A 22,369-nucleotide genomic window follows, 5' to 3' on the forward strand; every position below is an offset into this window, starting at 1 on the left:
ATGATAAAATAAGGTGAATGTACATGATAAACGTATGTATTTGCTATGATTCGCAATAAATTGAAGAACAGTCGCCTGACGATACTCACGATTTTTCGTGCAAGTAAAATTGAGGGTTATAAAGAGTATATTACTGAAAGACATGATACTCCGTTTGATGAAGTTTCCAAATTATGGATTTGTGATAGCGGAATAAACGTGGAGTTTCCACTGAAGGGTTTCAATTCAAGTTCAAGGCCAGGAATGACGTAAACCTTGGGCGCTGTTTCATGATGTACCGTTAACCGAATTCAGTAGTTCATAGTGTCGGTTCAAAGAATATGATAATGCAATGAAAAAGTTATTTCATCAAAACGGTTGTAATTTTCTGAACATCTTATCTTGAGAATGCAACAGTAGTTGAAAAATAATAATGGTCATACCTACATAGCAGACACAATTCTGAATTCAAAATCCATATTTACATTGCCGACGACAACTACAAAACAGAAGTTCGTTACGTACGTTGTATAAAGATAACATAAACATCTGCGATAGCTATAGTAATATAGCTGCGTAAAAATTTTAAGACTCTTTCACCAAGGCAAAACAGTACACCACTAAATAAAATATGATATAGCTCGACGATTGTACGACTGACAATAAACTGACCAACAGTAACCCCTTGCACGTGGTGCATCGACGTGAGAATGATCTCCCTTGCTCACCTTCGTGACCTCTGAAGTGGCCGCATTGTTTTCAAAACATTAGCATTGACCGGACGTTGAATCTTGACCTTCCTGCCCTATGCTGACAGATGAACTTGGATAGGAGTGACCTTCCTCCCCGATTGTCTTTAGTTAATTATGATGCATACCAAAGGCAAGATAATACATGCAATATGTAGACTTGGAGACGATTTAAGTTGTACTCATAGCGAGAGACATTCCCTCATTCGCCCTGGCACTGAGATGTAGACGCTCTGAGACTTTGACGTCGATTTTAGAGATTCATGGGAACATTAGCTTACAACCTATGGTTTTAGATAAAACGTCCTTGGATATGGATTGCCTTTTCAGGGCCCTGCAATACTCGAATAATTGAAATTTTTATTTTTTGTGTGAAACACTATTGACATCGACAGATATGCTATACCTGTTAAAATTGATTTATTTGCCTGAACGTCTTTTCCCGGCCCATTGTCCACCTTTCGACAGTTTCCAGTACCCCCATATTAGTCTACTGTTGCTCTCATTTCTCATGACCACACTTTGACAGCTGGCATTACAGTGCTCACAAGCACAAACTGTAAATGATCATCAGTCGTTGAAACACTGCTGCTTCATTTGATGACCTCGGACAACTGGTTTGTGAGAAATTTGTTTCTGTCCTGTTAAGAGTAATTTAGCGGTAGGGTGTGCATTGAGTGAAAAGTTGGAATCCCCCAGTGGTACTTTAGAATTTTCAAAGCCCCCTTTAACACCCTATATTTTCATAACCCCTCTGCCGTTAATAATGTTCGCTCCCTAACTACTACTGGCAAGAACAAGTGGTTTTAACTGGGTGGACATTTTTGAACATCGACAAATCCATCCTCTGTACTGTGTGGAAAAATACTCTCAATCTCACTTTTTCAATTCCTCAGCAGATCTCGCTTTATTATAACAATCACACATTAAAATGCTTGAACACGACCCGCATATCGCTACTTTGCCGTAATGGACCAATGATACCGCAACCGTTACGTAAAATCAGATGTGAACTGAATATGCTCCTATGTTACAGTACATGTCATGCAAACAATTGTCTGTAAATTGAAAAGTTCTTTTTCTCTCACATTCTCTCTTCTCTTCAACTTTGTTATGTTGACAAACCCTCATGATTACCGTGAGGAAATTCGCCAAAATGGTGTTACATAAGCTAATGCAGCTTTTCTGGTTTCTTAATCACAATAACATGAAATGATCATTACATTTCTCATGAATCCAGGAGAATTGCATCTCCTCTTACCTTCTTATTTTTTCAGGGATTATTTACCAAATTAAATAGAGGTAAAGGGACTATTGATTCATCTGAGCTGTGTGACTGATTGACATTGTTGTATTTGCAGTGTTAGGCCGAGGGAATACCATACATGATTCTTTGTCTCTTAGATGAAAGCAATTCAATTAAAGACATATAAAACAGTCAGTAGTAGTAATTCGTCTGTGGACCTTTCTTTAATGTAGTTTTGATGTTCCTCGACCTGTTCTAGCAAATTGAGAAAGATGGGAGGCGAAGTACATTTAACGAATAGTCGCCAATGATTTAATGACAATGATTGCAACACATTTTTATCGAAATAATTACATATAACCTAAATCATTTACAAGAGTCAACATTCTAACAACTAAAAAATGTCAGAAATTTAACACAGACATAAATATTATATCTTTAAACCGAAAAGACGTGCTAGAGTCAACGCTCTAACAACCATGAGTCTTAGAAAGTTGAACACCGACGCAAAATAATCAATATTTATGGTAGTTAAATTTGACTCAAACTTTCCTCAAAAATTTAAACCACACTCAAAATCAACAATAAAATCCGGTGGTCGCCGTGCAAAGTTTGAGAAAATCCAGGGTCAAAGGTTCATTTCAGCGTACTTGCCTCCATAAATTCTGCCTTCACAAATGTTCGCAAAACCACATGAAATGTCCTTTTGAAGTCCCATATAATTGGCAAGATTTTATTTCAATGTACCTCAGTAAAGACGAGTGAGTATAATCGTATTCAATGATTTTAAAAGCGTAATTCGACTTGACATTGACAATTTCATACAATGTCAGTCACATAGCTTGTAACAATAATGTATGATTCAAGTCAATGGTTATCACACATGAGGCTGACGAATTTGGGAGTTACACATATCAGAAATTTGTACTCGTCTGCCTCTTTGCTTGACTGAAAATTTCGTCACTCGAGGACGCTCCCTATATATGCTCCCTCGGGGAGCGAAGAGAGCGCCCTCGAGCGACCGATCTTCCAGTCTATCTCTTTGCCCACTTCAGCGACTGCCCCTTTCTGTGTCACTATCTCCGGCCGTCTCCAAAACAACAATTGACAGAGCTGCGATGTCCTCGTGCACAAGTTCCCCCAAATACCAAGATACTCAATTGAAACTCTATACTGTAATCAAACAATTGCGTATAACATCATAATCTTTAACTCACGTAGTAGGCTTTTAGAGTGACTTGTTGTAGCGAGTCTTTAGCTAAAATTCAAGAAAATATGCATTCTTGCATTTTGCATGCAATAACGGAATCGCCTTATGCTATATTGCCCATGGGCGATTGTATATCCACGATGTTCAAGCTGCACACTTTGCTATCGGTTATGTTCTTGGCATAATTCAATATTGTACGTTGACGCCAGCTAACAAACTCGACACAGGCATTTTATTAGGGTGAAGATAAGTTTATGTAAGTTGTCAAAGTCGTTTTGTGATTAACCTAAGTGAAACTTCGAAAAAGTCATTAAAAAACACGCAAAGCAGGTCTGACAAAATAAGCTTATGGGAAATCTTGGAAGGTTTTAAGGTAGTTCGCGCCTCCAAAGTGAAAGACTTAAACTTTTGCTGAAACCATCCTTAAAGAATCTTTCAACCATTCTCTTTCAAAATAAAAATAAAAATCGTGGGCCACCGTGCGAATTTTTTGCACTAGAGAAACAAATATATTTTCGGATATTTAAAATGCAAAATGGCCGATATCCCTGTGCGAACTCTATGGACAAAAGTAAAATTTTCGAATTTTGAAAAACTAAACCGGTGAAAAGTTTTCTTAGACCAAGAGCTTTAAAGTGAACCCTACCAGTGGTATATCAGAAAAGCATTGTAAAAGTTTGAGAGTCTGAATATCTGTCCCCGAGGCGCGTTCTCCCGTAAATATTTACCAGATTCTCTTAATTACCCTTTCCTCCTGACCTAAATGGTCTATTTCTATAGAAACATTCATTAGTTTGGCGAAATTCACGATCTTTATTAAAAAGATATGATCGGTTTTTTGTGCAAGATGATTTTGATATTTAAAACGGGTGTACTTTTACGCACTTAATTTGTACACCAATGTGCCTGTACTAATCATAGTACACCAAAATCATCCAGCAAAATGATTAGGAAGTACATCCATTGCTTCATAAAACAAAACATCATGAGGTACAGCATCAAAGGCTGCCTCTGCATCTAGAGAGCAAGTATAAACTGTCGATCTTCGTTTGTTACAATATGAAATTTCAATCATTTATTTCATAACAGTGGGCAACAGGCCCATAGAGAAAAATTGTTAGAGACTTTAACTAACGGAGAGAGAGTCCACTCGTCTTTTTATTGCAAAGTAAATGAATGAGGTCTAAGTTGCTTAAAGCGTTGTAAGTAAGTCACATTACTTGTGCTCATCAGTGAGATAAACCCATCGAATGACGGATTGATACAAAACCAGTTTGGTAACAATTAATTGCGAAGGTCTCTATAGAGTGGACAGATAGAGAGAAAATGGAACTCGTCTTCAATACAATAATAACTATTTTTCGTACAAAATTTACAGAACCTTTGATCTGCTGGTATGATCGCCCATTCTTAACTTCCAAGAAATGTGGCGAACAACAGAATCTTACAGTGCGGTTCTAAATTCAGAACTGTGTACAATACTCGAATATTTGTCTGGATCAAGCATTGTTTTGAAGGCACAATAAGAACGTAACCTGGAAGATGATTCTATACCTCATACCAACTCTGTCGAGCACAATCTCTTATTAAATCTCTGAGAAAATTGAAATAAAAAACAGCCTAACAGAACCTACACCTTGATTTATCCATACATGGCCAATCCAAAACGACAGAGTAGGGTTTTAATGTTAAGTTGAAAGCCCAGTTCAATGATTTTGTCCGACATTCTTCTGCAAATCTTGTCAACATGAGATAACATTTGTAAGGATAACTATCAGAGTCGACATGCAAAAGTTTGAACAATAACTTACACATCTTTTGAAATGTACAACATATAGAGGGGAAATCTGACATATTCACCAATTGCAGCTAGATCATTCGTTTTCCCACTAACATTTAAAAGAAACTTACAAATTTGATAACGAACTTGCTCAACCTGTGGGCATGATCGTAGCCCCAGATTTCACAACCATGCAAAAGAATTGGGTTGACATAAGTATCAAAATGTTTAAAAAAATCTAACAACGACATTCCTCCCAGCTTTGTCTATACAGTTTTCAGTTGAAACATGGCTTTTCTACCTTGTGCATCTTGGTTTTTCTTGGTTGGGCTCCAACTAAGTCTAGATGAGAAATTAAACCTAGGTACCTTTAATATGGTACAACCTGTATTTGCCTTTTATCTAGAGCACATTTTTGATAATTTTAACCGAACTCCACTGCAGAACACAATAATTTTGGTCTTATCAAAGTTGACACTTAAACCCCAGTGAGAAAAAAAAACCCTGTAACCTATTAATTGTGTGGATTGGCATATCTGATCCATCGGTCATATCGTCGGCATACATCAAAGTATTAATAATTAGGGCTTCTTCAATATACACACCTTCGCAACGTTAACCGACCTTATTTGTGTACGAGACAAGGTCATTAACAAGAAATAAAATAGGATAAGGCTTAGCATACAGCCTCGCCGTGTTCCAATGGTACATTCAAAATAATCAATGATACCTCGGAAGTATTTACACAAAATTGTAAAATCCTCTATATTTAAATCAGAATAGACAATCAATTTATCCCTCAATAAATAATGCTGAACAGAGTCAAAGGCATTTGAAAAGTCTATGAAAATACAATAAAAATATCGCTTTTCGTAGTGTCAGATATTTGGCTACCATAGCTTATAGTCTGAAAATGTTATCTATAATGGTACTATAGCTGCGCCGAAAACCGGCCTGAGCTTCTGAAATATTTTTTTTACGATGATAATAATTTTCTAGGCAAAAGTTCAAAATCTTTGTAAATATTTTGCCAAGTATAGGAAGAAGGGAAATGCCTGTATAATTATTTACATCACACAGGCTTCCTGTTTAGAAGCGGGGTAATAATAGCCGTACTCTCCGACTTGAAGTAAATATACCATTAGAAAAAATGTTGTTGTCCAAAGATATAACTTTATATTACTAAATTCATGTTGTCCGAAACATCGAGAAGATAAGTTCAAGAATTTCGAAAACATACAGGACAAGGTACTGCAGGATCAAGTGTCGATTTTAATAAAGGTATAAGTAATCTCTAATGAAATGCCAACGAAACAATACCAAATTTAAAACGAATAGAATACATTAGTCTCATATGATAGATAACCTTAGAGTTAATGGAATATTTCAAACGTTCAGACATCACACCATTCTGCTCCGGGTGCACAGCCAGATCTCAGCTTTTTAACATACGCAAGAAGTATAGATTCAGACAAAACAAAGTCGGGAAAAATTAACGTCCAAAAGGCTGGTTACATTGATCTCCAACCTTGACATCGTTATTTTGAGATGTATCATATTTGTTTGACGAATGCAATTCCAAAATTTCCTTACACTACGGCAAGTATATATGAATTGAGCAAATGGTAAACACCATTGCTGTTCATTGCTCGATTACATGAATGTCTGTATGTCTTTTTCGCTACTTTGTAGCATAAATAATTCGACTTCGTCACAGGTAAAAATTATATAACTTATCCCAAAATATTGAAGCAATTTTAATATCATCGAGGAATGACAATAATTTTTTAGTAAACACTATAAATAGACAAATACTTCCCGTTACTTCACCACAGTAGAGCTTTGAGACCTGGTCTTTAAGGTCTTTTAGATATCGGCGGAAATCTTGACTTTCTTTTCGAGTTTACAGTAGACGACTCTGTATACACCGATGACTCGACAAAAAGTCTTCCACCATAGCTGTCTTTATCTGGCTTTTTGGGCTGCAAAGGAACGATTGTTTCTTGTGTAATTAATTTTAAATAGCGAAGCTCTTGTTGAGCGGTATCGGAGACCCATCGTGTGTGTCCCTGGAGGTGATGAGCAACTTGCACGGGTTTTGACCGCTCCCAGGGTACGCTCTCAGTTACCGCAAATTTGCCAAGCGAATCATCCCCTCGAAAGTATGAAAGTAATAGAAAGTTCTCCTTAAAGTTTAATTTGGCCGATGGCAAAGGTCCCCCGTATTTGTTCTTCCTGTTTATTTTCACGGCACCAGCGTCCTCTATTTTGCTTCTACTATTTTTTTCCTTTTCAAGAAGGTTAAAGTCGTCATTTTCTTTTGTCAACGCCTCTACGTCACGTATGGCGTCGTCCAAAATGTCACGTTTCTGTTTTACAGCTTTTACTCTCTCAGTCAGTGTTTGTTCATGTCTTTGATAATGTGCTTCAACTTCTAACATGAGTGCCTCCTCCTGCCTTTGTAACTCGCAATGTAACTCCTCCACATATTTGTGTATCTCCTTTGCAATTTCATTTTTCCAATTTTGCCTCTTTTCCATGCTCGTCGAGATTGCCAGAAATCTTCTCGGCGTTATACCTTTTGAACTTCAAATCATTAAAGGCTTTGTGTAAGTCACTCCGTCGGCGGTTGGCGGCTTTAGACAACTCCAGGACAGTGTGGCTAGAGTGATTCGCCGTCTCCTTGCAATCTGCACACACTGGCTCGTCACACGTATGGCAAAAGTATTTATGTGGTTGCCGGCATGAAGCGAACATATTCTCTTAAAAGGCATATTGTATTCCTCGATGGACGTCAGGGTGTGCTTTTGATTGGTGCCAACTCCTCTGTCATGTGACCGTGCACAAGGAGGACAGTAAAATTGTCACATTTCGAACAGTAAAACTTCGCAAAGTTCCTCATAGCATGGCATACACTACATCTTGTTGTATTCGTTGCCGGTCGTTTGTGCCTGTCAGTATGAAAACTATAATATCCACTTGATGGCTGTAACGAAAGATAACAATATTAAGTTTATTTACTTGTTCGATTTACACAGCTAGACATTTAAATCGGCAATCCGCATGCACTTGAGCAAAACCTTATGTACATGAAACATATCGTGAGCACAGGCTTCTGAGACACAAGGCATACAGGCTATTTTTCAGCCTTCAACTGCAATGGACGACTTCTTAAAGCTCCGAAAATCACAAGAAATGATGCTTACTGCGGCTTTGATAATGTTAACGTCTAACCCTTAATTTAAAAAACACAATTTTTCAACCAAACCGAAAATTGGGTTTACTTTACCCGAAAATGAAATCCTCACCTGTCCTTCAATGGACTTATACAACGTGCTGCCGCCGCTTGCACCGCGTACTTCTCCACGCTTCCTCGACTTATCGAGGAGAGTTCCAGGCCACAAATAATCTCTTTCTAGCAACGAGAAATCGCATTAAAATTACTTTGTCTGAACTGAACACAGTTACCTAATGAAAATATTTTATAAAAAGTACAGACACATATGACCTAGATGCCACTTAAAATTTTTTTACAAAATTGACAATTAATACTTGAATGTTGAAATACTCCATCATATAAAACTGTTAATCTCTGAAATTTTGGGTGTAATAATGATAAAAATGGCAAATTTGGGGAACAATTAATTTAAAAATTCCATTTATTCACAATTTTTTTATTTAACCAAAATTCTTCACTATTCAAAATTCTACTTTTATGTTATTGTACGATGAGAATGTGAACATTTCATTCACTGCATGAACTTGAAATGAATGGTTTTATACATACATTGATTTTAAGTGAGTTTCGCGAAAAAAGTGACTTTTCATCATATGTTATATATAAATATACCAGAATTCACCTAATGCCTTTAAAGTGTAACAATAGCTACAATTTTCTGAATATTACAAACATAAAATTTGATATTTTCACTATTTTTGCGTTTTTGTGTTAACTTCAATCTCTTGTTTTAAATCTTATTATGTACAAGTATTCAGTATTCAACCTATCAACACAATCTACATATGTTTTATGTACACTTTTATTACGTGCCTTGATGTGAGTGGAAATCAGTGAATTGATTTGAATAGGAACATTCAGGGAGTTAACGAGCCGTGTGAACGATGTACGGACCGGTTTCCGTAGTTACCGGTTCCGGTGAAGCCCTTCGACGTTAAGATGTAACATATCCATGCGCGCACTGCTATGCTGGCTTTCGTTAAAATCTGTTTGATGCTGCTCGATAATGGTAAAATTGTTGGAGAATGCCCTGCATGTAACTAAATGTCATATAGCGTAGATGCATGTCATAAAATATTATTGCCTGAATACATCGGGTTTATGTGCCCTCGCATCAGGAGACAATTGCCCTCCTGGAGTCGGGCAAATTGTCACCTGCTCTCGGGCACATAAACCCATGTATTCAGGCAATATTGCTGTCAGTTGCATTTCATATACATCGAAATGTAAATATACCATAAGACTGATGCATATTAATACCCAGGCTTTGTGAATAAGTTTAAAGAAATTCAACACGTCGTTTAAAAATAAAGTACAAAAAGTATGTTGATACACATACATGTTGAAAGAAAATAAAGTAACATACTACTGATCACACACGTCTTTATTGCACTCAATGGACAATGTATTCATTATAAAATGGCAAATATATGTAAGCCATATAGGAATAGAAGTAAAGTGTACCGTGTACTATAGTCAACATTTTTATGAACCGTGATACACCTATTCACTATTGTCCGTTTTGGCCATTGTCTATTGATACTGTCAAGTCTCCTGGTCTTCCATGTGTTGCCCTCCTGCCTGATCTTATGTATAAGTATGTTTCACTGTCATAAGCATCATATGATCCAAACTCTTCTTCAACTACTTCATAGTCAGAGCTATCTCTGTTACTCCCGATATGCAGTAACAGTGACACTGCCCATAGGCAATAGCAGGGCATTAGCGTGTCAGCTTTAATAATTTGACATTTTTGTTCAGTTTATATAACTGCATTCTTGTTCTCCGCCTTACAGCATGTTTATCTTTCAAGTATTCAGCATGCCAAAACAGCCTATGTATGTGTACTGCGCATTTGTATCATTAACAAATAACTTTCAGCCTGGACTCTAATTCAATTAACATCAATAGTGTTTTCATATACAGGCTTTGTCGACAAGCTGAATATTGAGAGTATAATTATGCTGTAGGGCGACAGCAAGAAACTATAATTGATACATTGCATAGAAATATCTAAAAGAATATCGACAGTTGCAGCTTCTGCCCCGTTACGAGGCCTACGTTTTGTTTTTCTTATGAAAATTCAGTGGAATTCACACATTTAAATATTTTTTTTTGAAGTAAAGTCATTAAATGCGACAAAATGGTTCAAGATAATTGTTTCATAATTACAAACATTAGAACCATTGGATGACATAACCATTTCATTCATATTTCAATGACTAACCAACCAAACTATAGACTCTGAAAATGTAAAAAATGGTAGCGAACCAAAATATTTTCAGGTCCCCCCTTATACACAGAACAAAACTTGCCCATCTCCCCTCTACTCCCCTCGAACTTTTCAAATCCACCCCTGAATTCCTCTAGCCTCCCCCTCACTAGTATATGTGAATGCAGCTTTGAAGTCAACTTTGAATCAAAGACAATGATACTTCTAAACCTCCGTAGTGTCCATGAGAACATAAATATATAACAAAAATGGTAAATTTGACGTATAAATACCTTGACTGACACTAGAAAAATTACTATTACCGGTTTTAATGGCTGTGACGAGTTTCTCGATGTAGTCCCGTTCTCGTAGTCGGACAGCGTCAACATACGTAATATGATTGATTTCTTCGGGAATCCCACAGTCTTCTATGAGAATCGGTATGACTCGGTCACGTTCAGAATAGTCAGTCAGTGCGTTATGCAGAACATAATCGCACGGAGAACTCTGTACAAAAGCCTGGGACAATATCAAAACGTCTTTCGCGACTTTTTGATGCTGTCTAATATATTACTGATCTTCGGTTTGCCTCCGATAAAATCTCGTTCACTTAGGCAGCAGGATATATCGTAATCGCGTTCAAGATTTTGTACAAGCCTCTCTGCCATTTTGATCCTGTTGGCTATGACAGATAAACACGTCGAAACGTTTTTGGAAAGTTTTCTGTGAAACCTGCACGTTTCGGTTCATATCTGTAAAGAGAATGGGATTGTTACTTAGCGATCACTTGAGACAAATGGCAAAGTATGTTATTGCCCATTCACGGTACATTTCGCAGTATATTCACGCTACAGTGTCTGATTTTGTTTTGCTGCGTCGATGTAACTTGTATGACAATAAGATAATGTTTAGATCAATTTCATCGTTCATTCTCAGCTGGTTTTCACTGTAAAGTCTCCGTGTTCCAGTTAATTTCATGGATGACATTTTGCTGTCAGTAAAATTTAATTTTGCTTTTAAACAAAAGCTATCAGGTATGGTTTTAAAGTGTTGCTGGGTGCGGTTTATCGATTTTTTTCCATTTAGGGACAGGTATATCTTCCGAAACAATAGCAAGCAAAAATCTCTCGATCTTTGTTATGATACCTACACAGTGACAAAACTGAGACGTTTCAAACATTCAGGCAGAATGTCAAAGTACAGTGCCAAAATAAGTTGTTTAGTATATTGCCCCACTTTCTGGACATCACAGGACTCCCTGCATATAGCTCCTTCAAGATATTATCAAATTTACAACAAAAGGTAGGACATTTGTTGGTATGGAATATTTTGATTCCAGAAAGTGCACGCTGAATGGACTTTTTGTTCTCAGGTGGGGAATTTCCTTCAATGTAAGACTTGACTTTTATTTTTCCGAAACTATGCCGTGGTGATTTAAAGCCGGGACTGAGGATTCAGCATCATAGGGAGAATGCATGAATAGAATGGAAATGGTTGGCATCATGAAGGCAAGCTCCAGAAAAAAAAAAACCTGAGCCAAATAGAGGACTATTTTCCAAAGAATTTCGTTCTTGATAATCCAATGAATATTTTGTTGAACAAAATAAGAAAAATGAGGAGTTTCTTTTAGCTTATGTAAAATAAATTGACCAATTTAGCCTATGGCCGATGAAAAGAGGGCACTTAAGTGACTCTTACAAATTCAAACTGCTGTCAATAATGATGAGTCACATATGAGGACATATAGCTGACAGTCCGTAGAGTTGCTCTTGCATTGCCGTAAGACATGTGCCCGTGGATGCTGTCATAGAAAGGTGTGCGGGTATGTGCAGCCAGAATGGGTCATTTTTTACATAAAAAAGCCCAAAACAAGGGTCACTTTTGAGTAAAGAAAAAACTAAATATGGGCCAGTAACAAAGGAAATGTTCTAATACTTAAAGGAAAACCTTACGCGCAGTAGAATAATGGGACCCATCCCCTAATTAGTCGAGAAAACCCTAACAATGGTTCATAATTTTTGAATGCTCATGAGAAGATATTTCAACTTGGGCGACATACCCCTGTTTGAAAATGTTTGGAGTAGTCCCCTCTCCCCGGGGACATGCCATCTGCTTGAACGACTCAGAAGATTGAAGTAGTCGAGCATTGCCCCTTTGTTGCTAAACAAAAGGGATCACCTGAACCAGAACCCGTACACCAAGCGGAGAAAATGGTAAAAGTATAGTTTTAAAAACGAAAGAAAGAACACAGTGTAATTACATGTGTACATGATGTAAGGAGGGAGAACAAATGGACAGATAATCACTTCCATGATATTAATTTGGACCATAGCCCTGGTTGGAATACAGTCAACAAAGATATGAGAGATGAAGGCGTCCCAGCTTTAAGCGTTCGTCGCTGTTTATATGTATTACTCTAAAATTACACTGTTACATTTATTTGATTCAATAAATTAATAGTCGTCCCATCGACCACCATACGCTGAGAACACAGCATGGTACGCAGGGCTAGGGTCTTTCTATGGTCTTGTAAAACACAAGCCCTGCTGTATATGCAGCTTTGTGAGCGAAATATTTTGTATGTAAATCAAATTGCGACCAACACTATATGAACATTTGGAAGTAACTGTCTTGTGTCGAAAACGAGGATGTATATATATATATATAAAATTTTCTGAGTCCCAGCTGTCTCAGAACGAGTCTGTATATAAAATTTTGCACGCCGTATATATAAAAATTGTGAAACTGTAACTCATGCCGAGGCTGGATGTAACATTTTGCAGTTGTATTACCAGAGCGAGTATATATATATATATATAATATATATATATATATATATATATATATATATATATATATATATATATATATATATTATATATATATATATATATAATATTATATATATATAATTTTTGGAGCTGTAACTCAGGTCGAGGCTCATTGTAGACTTTTCGAGGCTGTGTGTGTATGTACGTATGTATCTATGTATCTATGTATGTATGTGTATAGTGTATGTGTTTATGCATGTTTTTGCGAATGTATGTGTGTACGTGCGTACGTATGATGTATGTGTATGTATGTATTCTAAAAGTATGAATGAATACACTATATGCGTGCGCATATGTTTATGTGTATGTATATGTATGCACACATATGTGTGGCCAATGTATGTGTATGCAAATATATACATTGAAAATCCTCTCTATATACATTTTCCATCTGTTCTATTTCTTAAATAAGCGTGATTGTGTAAATTAATTTTTTTTACATTTGGCGCCTCGTACTAGTGAGCCCTTTGGGCTTTCTTCCAGTTCCCCGCTGAGCAAAAGAGAATGAGATTTTCGTCGAGAAATGTCTGCCCACCAGAAAGAATAGTCCCGCTTTACGAATACTACTTTTTACGAAAACCTTGTTGACTGCCCATGGGGATTTTTCTTTCTGTAGACGATGTGTTATAATTAGGGTCTAATCAAAATGTTTACATACTTCTACCTAGATAGGTAGGTATAGCTTACGCATGTGTAGTCATTATGGTCACCACGGCCCTGGCTGGCAGGGTACTGGGGCAAAGTGCAAAGGTTAAATCCCATTTAGAATTAAGTCAAATGTAGACTATCGATCATGTTCATGTCATAAACAATTTTCGGACGATGTGGATGTTCACAGGCATATCATGCCACTCTTTGAACTTGACGTCACCGGGGGTCCAGTCGCTGTATATTCGGTTACTTTCAAAAACGTCCAAACTTGTCAATTACCCTGCAAGCAGTTGTTATCGTACGTCATTTGAGCTTCACTCCGTTTGTTTACGCATCGTTGCTAGGCAAATATATACAGCGCGACATTTTGGACTAGTTGTGGCTCAAGCTTCGTCATCGCGTCAAGACATAGAAATGGGAAATCGGCCTGATTTATCCCGTCCACGGCTACCTTGACATTGCGCTTCATATTTCAACGACCGCAGTGCATTGTTTTAAAATCTGAACGATTTAAACAACTGTTAGGAAGTGTACTCGGAAATTTGCCACAGCAAAAGTACTAAAGAAAAGCCCTCGCGTATAAATGGTAATACAACTTGAACTTCAAACCCAATTGCTGTGATCGATCTGATGAAAAATCACTATTATATAACGCATAACATACAGAAAGTGGGAAAGCAGTATGCAGGTTTAGAGTTCGGCCTTCCGACAACACGTATGCCTTTTGTCTTATAAGTACATGGCAACCAGCTGATATGATTTCCGTGAGCTACGCATGCTACCTATTGTCAATGAACATGAATTTTAACTCCAGCGGTGCATAATTGCCAAAGTAGTACGCTTCCATGCTTTTCAGTTATTTGAACTTACCGGACCTGCAGAAAAGGGACTCAGTTTGGTGTTTCGACACCGTTTTTAACGGTGACTAATCACGGTTGTTGACCCCGAAGCGACAGCTAGATTGTTTATTTCCTGTTTATGCTGTTCTACATAAAACCCACGGACATGCGCAAACTCTTACGATGTATAGAGTAGGACAACACAGTTCCAAGGCAAACCGAAAATACTTTTCAACCAATATGAACTGAAAATGCTCATGTGTTTCATTACATATTGCAGTTATGTGTAAATTTTAATGAACTGAAAATGCTCATGTGTTTCATTATATATTGCAGTTATGTGTAAATTTTAACCTTTGCCACATGTTTGCAACTTCATTGAAAATATTATGATCAACGTAATGAACAATAATCACCGCTGATTAGGTCATGAAGTATACAAATATGTAATTAGCTGAAATAAAAATATCAAAGTTCTTTTACTGCTGTCATTGTATCACCACTTTATATAGCAAGTGTAATTACCGTTGGCCAAGTCCTTCAAGCCATATATGCCGAGCTGTGAAAGCTCATTAGACATGCAAATTATAAATTAGCTGACATGAAAATGTGAAATGACTTTTGATATTGTTTTAACCTGGTATAATCATCAATGTACATAGCATGTTTTGCCAACTTTGATCAAGTAAATCCAGTATATATCCCTAATAAGCAAATGTCATTAAATATGTTAATTAGGAATTGGCTTAGGTAATGCTTAATGATTTTCAACAATGTTGTATCATGGTATCTGCAATATATGTAGCAAGTTTTGTCAACTTTGGTCAAGTTGATTCAGATATATATCTCTAATTAGGAAAGTTCATTTAATATGCAAATTAGGAATTGGCTGAAGAGAAAATGCTTAATGACTTTCAATAATATTGTATTATAGTGTCTTTAATGTACATAGCAAGTTTCATCAATTTTGATCAAGTCAATTCAGAAAAATATCCCTAATTATGAAAATTCATTTAATATGCAAATTAGGAATTGGCTGAAGTAAAAATGTTTTTTGATTTTCAATAATATTATATCACAGTATCTTTGATGTATATAGCAAGTTTCAACGACTACAATCAAGTTATTCAGATATATATCCCTATTTTGGAAAGTTTATTAATATGCAAATTGGGAATTTGCTGAAGTAAAAATGTTTAATGACTTTCAAAAATGTTGTATCATAGTAGCTTCAATACATGTAGCAAGTTTCATCAACTTTGGTCCAGTCAATTTAAATATATATCTCTAATTAACAAAGATCATTAAATATGTAAATTAGGAATTGGTTACGGTTAAAACGCTTATTGACTTCCAATAATGTTAAATCATAGTATCTTTAATATACATACCTAGTTTGGTCGATTTTGATCGAGACAAATCAGACATATATCCCTAATTAGGAAGGTCCATTAAATATGCAAATTAGCAACTCTCTTTAATGTCGACCCTTAATGGTTCCACTACTGATATATCTTGGTGTGATCAACATTTGTAGCAAATCTCATCAAATTGTTCGTAGTCGTTTTTAATGAATATCCGTTTTTTCTAACATCATTAATTATGCAAATGAGCAAAAAGTGTGCAAGCCACACCCACCAAAAACTAATCAGTTCTTGCCATTCCCTAACTGAATCTATGTACCAGATTTGATTCTGATGTGATAAGCCGTTTTTGAGATATCGGACCAACAGACAGACAGACAGACAGACAGACAGACATCGCTACGACATATGCTCAAGTGTGTTAACGCGTGAGCAAAAAAAAATAAGTCCCACGTGCACTCGTCAAGACGTCGCCATTCTCCGATCATAATATAATTCATTAATTTGAATGTCAGCTCCATACTTTGATAGAAATCAGTTTTTCCTTGTAAACTTTCACCAACACAGTCATAGAAGAATTGAAAGAGACTAAAAACTGCGTGCTTCTGAAATGTCATCTCTGGGGTATTTCTGTCTCATGTAGAGTAATCATGCTTGCACATGAAAATCTGACCAATGACTCAAAAGGAGGGAAACCTGTCTGTCTGTGACTTAAGGTACTAAAAATAAAAGCATGTGGAGATCCAGTATTGACCTAAGTAACTTTGCCTTACCTTATTTCAAGGAGTGCTTCCTCATGCAAATATGTCTACTATACGCCTGGATAGTCACGACAGACCCAGGGTGATCTCGTATCTACTATCAGATGGCAAATTTGAATAGAATCTTTTGACTTTTAATCTAAAAATATGGCAGATACTTGACGTCACGACAACCTAACACTTAATATTCAGTCCGGGCGAAGAGAAGATTATTATAAGTAACAATGATTAGTTTATTCATGTGTGCAGTTTACGTAAATGATTGAGCGCTAGCGAAACAAACGAAGTCCCCGAGTTTGATGACATAATGCTATACCTGTGGTTAGCTTGCATAACTTTTGCATTATTGTAAGTTTACCAGTTTTCTTGACATAATAAAAATCCAAAAACAAATTAAAGAATTATTACCCAGAATAATAATTCACTGGATTAATTCATGTTTTAAAATATAACACTTCTATCACCACATTGTTCTCATTAATTTTGTTTGACTCTGCTTATGTCACTAGACTCAGGATATTGTCCTCGAGGTGCTAACCATGTTATTTGAGTCAAAATATGACGAAAAATCTTATCATAAATACGTCTTGCAAATAATTCAGATCTGTATATGGTGCAAATGACTGCTTTTTTAGTGTTAAATGGTTTTGTATGACTCATAAATTTTGGACGTGGTTCAAAGTCTTGGACAATAAATTAGTCACATCAGAACACTGTGGCTTATAGATAGAAGTTCTAGCGTGAAAAATGCTCGGATTAATAATGTATTCCATTTGGTATCTTACTCTAATTTCAAAGCGTATGGTGAACGCATTGCTTCGCTGAATATAAGTAATTAAAAATGCAGTCCCGAATACCTTGTCAGCATTCATACTTTCGGCAATTAATGATATGCTGTATGTGATACGGACGAAGAAGTACGCCGACCTCAGAGCGACGTTGTGTCGACAACTCAGTAAAGGTGTAGTGTTTGTCGAACCAAAAACGTCTGTGTACGTTTACCACTTGATGACTCCTGATAATTTGCGAAGCGGTGATGTTCAAAAATCATATTTCTCCTCAATCACATCCGGCGAAAATGTGCTTACAACCAGTCGCCGGCTGCCGGCTTCTGACGAAAAAATAGTCCACTCAGTCACACGAATGAGATTACTGCCATATATAACAAGAAGTCTACAAAGTATACTGGCAATCGTTAGGATTGCCGTAGGATTGCGTGCGGACGAGTGTTTTTATGCTGCGCCAAAAATGTGCACAGAGGGGAGTTTTCACTTAAGATCTCTACACTCCTTTCAGCCCCATCCTTACCTGGTAGAGTCTTTATGTACTTGTGCCGGACTTAAGTGAAGAAAAGTAACGTAACCTTAGTCAATGTACATTTTCATCTTTGACTGTCCCGATATAGGTCAGAGTTCATTAAAATCAGATCGTATTTTGCAATCAGTATCTTACTGTACGTTCGCCCTTCAATCTATGATTTTAATTTCATACACTGAAACGTTTATCGTATATTATAAAAATACACGAAATCAGCATGAAGGGAAAGCTGCGACAATCATCAATAGGTATCGATGGGTAATTTCAGAAATATTGATTCACTATAGTGCATACCAATATTGTAAAATATTGCTGTATTACTTATTACTTAGTTGCAGTCGAGGAACAAATATGTCCACAAAAGGTCGAGTAGATTGGCGGTTTTCAAGATGGCAAAAAATAAAGCCGTAAGCATTAAGCTTCATAAATCATTGATAAACATATTTACATTTAAGGAGATTCTGACCAAAATGGTGTTTTGAATGTAAATGTGCTAATTTGATGTAATATGCACAAATCAGTATTTTCTTTGGGGGATGACACATCAACAATTTCTAGCAACATTGATACAAGGACAATTTACTTGGATAAACAAGAGTGATGATGTAAAATGGTGAATGTCGGCTATTTGGCGCTTGGTCTTTCCTAAACATGGGAGTGTAGTCAGTTTTTACGTTGTCTAATCCACGATTTCCTCTCGACTTCAAAGACTAAGCATTGCTTGTCTTTGCAAACGTTTGGCAAATGACATTTGTCTACAAACATTTTTATTCTATAATTTAAACAATCTGCCGAACATTGTTTACATGTATGCAATTTGGCTAATTGAAAGTGATGAAAAGTCAACGATAAGTAACATAACGCAGATTATCAAATGTTTTATCCCGTCACTATCTCATTCACTGAAGATACCAAACCTTTATACGATCTATTGCCAAGAATATCACCGATAATGTACACTAATTCATGACGTGATAAATATAAAGAAGAAGGCGAGGACAATACCATCATAACTATTTGTCATATATAAATTATTGGGCCACTTTCGTTTTCTCAGTAGTCGATGGCTATCGATTTGCTGACCTAGAACGTTACCCTGTCCCCTCTCTCCACTTAACAGATTCCGAGTAGCACCCATCCCAAAGTCCGACTAAGAAATCTAACCACATGACTTCGGGGGAAATAACTTGAAACATCTCTCAGATTGCACCATGGTACCCATTAATTTCTTAGAATTTTCGATGCGAGGGGGGACACCCCCTCTCGTGCTCTCGCCTTGGAGTGTTCTAACAGTTTTACTCAGTAAAAAAGCAAATTAAAAACACCTCTCAGATTGCACCAGACTGCACCATTGCACACATCAATTTCTCGAAATTTTCCACGCAAGATAGGGGACTCCACATGACACTTTCCCCTCAGCCTCTCACATGTTCTGCCCGGTCAGATATCCTAGTGAAAACCCTGTCATGATACACATCCAAATTAAACAATACTATATGATTGGATACTGGTTATAGCGAGAGATTTTATATCTGTATTTTGTTGTCACTTTGAATTTCATTTTGTTGGTTTCACCTTTTTCAACCGTCATGAGATAACCGATGATAATCTAGCAGGGTACATCAGGATTTGAAAGGCTTTTACTATTGCTGTATTTTTGTAATTTTTACAAATACATGCATTGGTATTTAACTTTTCTAAGTTGCGGGGCCGGTCAGTCAAAATATCTGAGTTAGAGAGGGGGTCACTCAAATTCAATATGGTTGGCAGGGGAGGGGGTTACTTGAAATTATTTCGGAGTTTCCGGCTCCCTTTGCTATAATTTTTTTGACGGATGGGCAAGGAAATTACGCAGTCAAACTCACTGTTATAAATAATACAGAGATGCCCACATTTAACTTTCAACGTAATGATACCTTTTCAGATTTACGACTTGTAAATACTGCAAATACAACACCGGTCGTTGAAAAGTTTTGACACATACAAGTTGATACCTTAATGCTTTCTGTTTATTAGTCCGCCTGTCAGTCTGTCTGTCTACCTTTGGAGAAGATTTCTAAAATTCAGTGAACTTAAATTGGACGTGTAGGTTTAAGTACTAAAGATAAAAAGTTTATTACTTTTCTGTGCGTGCGTTGCAAAATTAGCCTTGAATTGCTACACAGCTGATTTCCGAAATATGGTGCATATTCTGATTATACTTTCTGATAATGTATCTAATTTGATCAGACTTTCTTAAAACATCTACAACCTCGAATTACTATTGTATTTTTAGGACATGATCTTCTATTCGAAACATTTCACAGTTATTGATGATGAACTTAACCTTATCTCCGCCTCCACATTGCCAAGATCGGTCACACAATTTGTACAACGCTCCTTCCACACCTTTTCGAAATTAGTTTGTTCACAGATTTGTCATTTTGGCCTATTGATGGTAGCGACCAACATTCATGTAAATGTTAAGACAGATATGTCTTTCCTCTTTGCTGTCTCTGATAAACTATTTCTCTAGATTTTCTTTCAGATTTTATCATATTTTCGATACATGGGGCCAGGGAGAATCGTATGGATCAGATTTTATCATATTTTCGATACAGGGGGAATCGTCCTTTGAACCTCCACAGTGTTTATTAATTAACATGAATGTGGAGTACTGTATAATGGCAAAAAATCAAATTCTTGGACCGAAATGAATTTCACTCATAAGCATGAGTATTTCAAATTGGTTGGCAAATGAACCAGCATTTCAAACACTAAATGCGATTCTCAGGAGTTGAAATATGTAAATTCAAGTTTGGAGTCTTTGATATGCATTTTTGTCCACGCAAGAAATTCTTACAGAAGAAATACAGTGGAATTTGATTGAGTGTCCGGTTTGCCTTGCAAAGCTCGACGAGTCTACATGTTGCTTATCAGTAGAAAAGTAAACATTTGCAACAAAGTGAGTCTTCGTCTTTGGTTGGTGTTAGATTACAGCGCGCGGCAAACGTTTCCCATACACTGTCTCGTCATGATCACTGCAGTTGTTTCAGCATGTCACTCACACCAAGCATAACACTGCACTACATGCAATCACCAGTTTTCTTTTAGGTGTTTACTTTTAAATTGGGAACTTTATGAAGAAACAAGTAAATTCTTTTTTTAAAAAAAACCTTTTCTTCTCCTCTCGATGTCAGCAATCACGACAACAGTTCCTTCAACATGTAGTCTGTAGCATTGCCAGTGCAGTCTACTCTATCAACAAGTTTGACACGATACAACACTGAATATTGTCAACCAGAAAATGCTAAACACTCCTGCATGAAACTTTAATCCCGCTTTCTCTTTTGTCTCAGCTAAATGAAACTTTCTCAATTGACACTTCTCTGAGCTACAAAATAGACTTGAAGAAAAATGTTGATTTTGCACATGCAAGTGCAATTCAATCAACACGGTACATTTTGTGCCATTGAATAACACATCCAGTGTTTCTGAAATAATTCACTGTATTTTGGCATGTAATTTTTCGGACGGCATCATGCACGGCAACGGGTTCGCATGGAGGGGACGGTGATATCTCTCTGCCTTCAAAATATTCTTTACCTTGCTGAAGAAATACAATGTTCTACTATGATAAAACGCCCAGAGTCAGTCCGGTTGATGTTGAGGACTTTCCTAGAGATATAGATCCGACACTCGAAAAATATACCAGTGAGTTTTGTCTGAGTTGTATTTCCCAAATCAAAGTACACAAATAGCTGAAAGAATACTTTGATGATGTGCTATAGCTATAGTGCGGTGTCAAGCTTGTTGTGCATGAGTGGCATGCTGAAACGACTGTCATGATTGTAGACTAGACAGTGTATGGGAAACGTTCGCCGCGCGCGCTGTATAATCTAACATCAAAGACTCAATTTGTTGCAAATGTTTACTTTTCTAATGATAAGCAACATGTAGACTTGTCGAGCTCTGCAAGGCAAAACGGACACTCGATCAAATTCCACTGTATCAAGTTAAGGTTCCAAGACAAGAAATTGACCATTTTAAACTAACAATTCTCTAGTGTTTAATAAGCTCAGAACTCCCGTAAATTATATATTTTCAGAAAGCGTAGATATAGGGGAACATTTTGAGTACCATAGTGTCACCATTGTTGACATAGCTATCACGTGACAGGTAATTTGCATAATCTTTCAAAAATCGGTTTCCC

General features: G+C 36.8%; 1 protein-coding gene across 1 annotated transcript in view; it reads left to right on the forward strand.

Moving 5' to 3' along the window:
- LOC139152724 (UDP-glucuronosyltransferase 2C1-like) overlaps positions 1-22,369 on the forward strand; it is a 567,100-nt gene that overhangs the window by 427,903 nt on the left and 116,828 nt on the right. The gene's annotated exons all lie outside the window — the stretch shown is intronic.

This window comes from Ptychodera flava, chromosome 16, assembly GCF_041260155.1.
Source record: "Ptychodera flava strain L36383 chromosome 16, AS_Pfla_20210202, whole genome shotgun sequence".
Classification (NCBI taxonomy): Eukaryota; Metazoa; Hemichordata; class Enteropneusta; family Ptychoderidae; genus Ptychodera; species Ptychodera flava.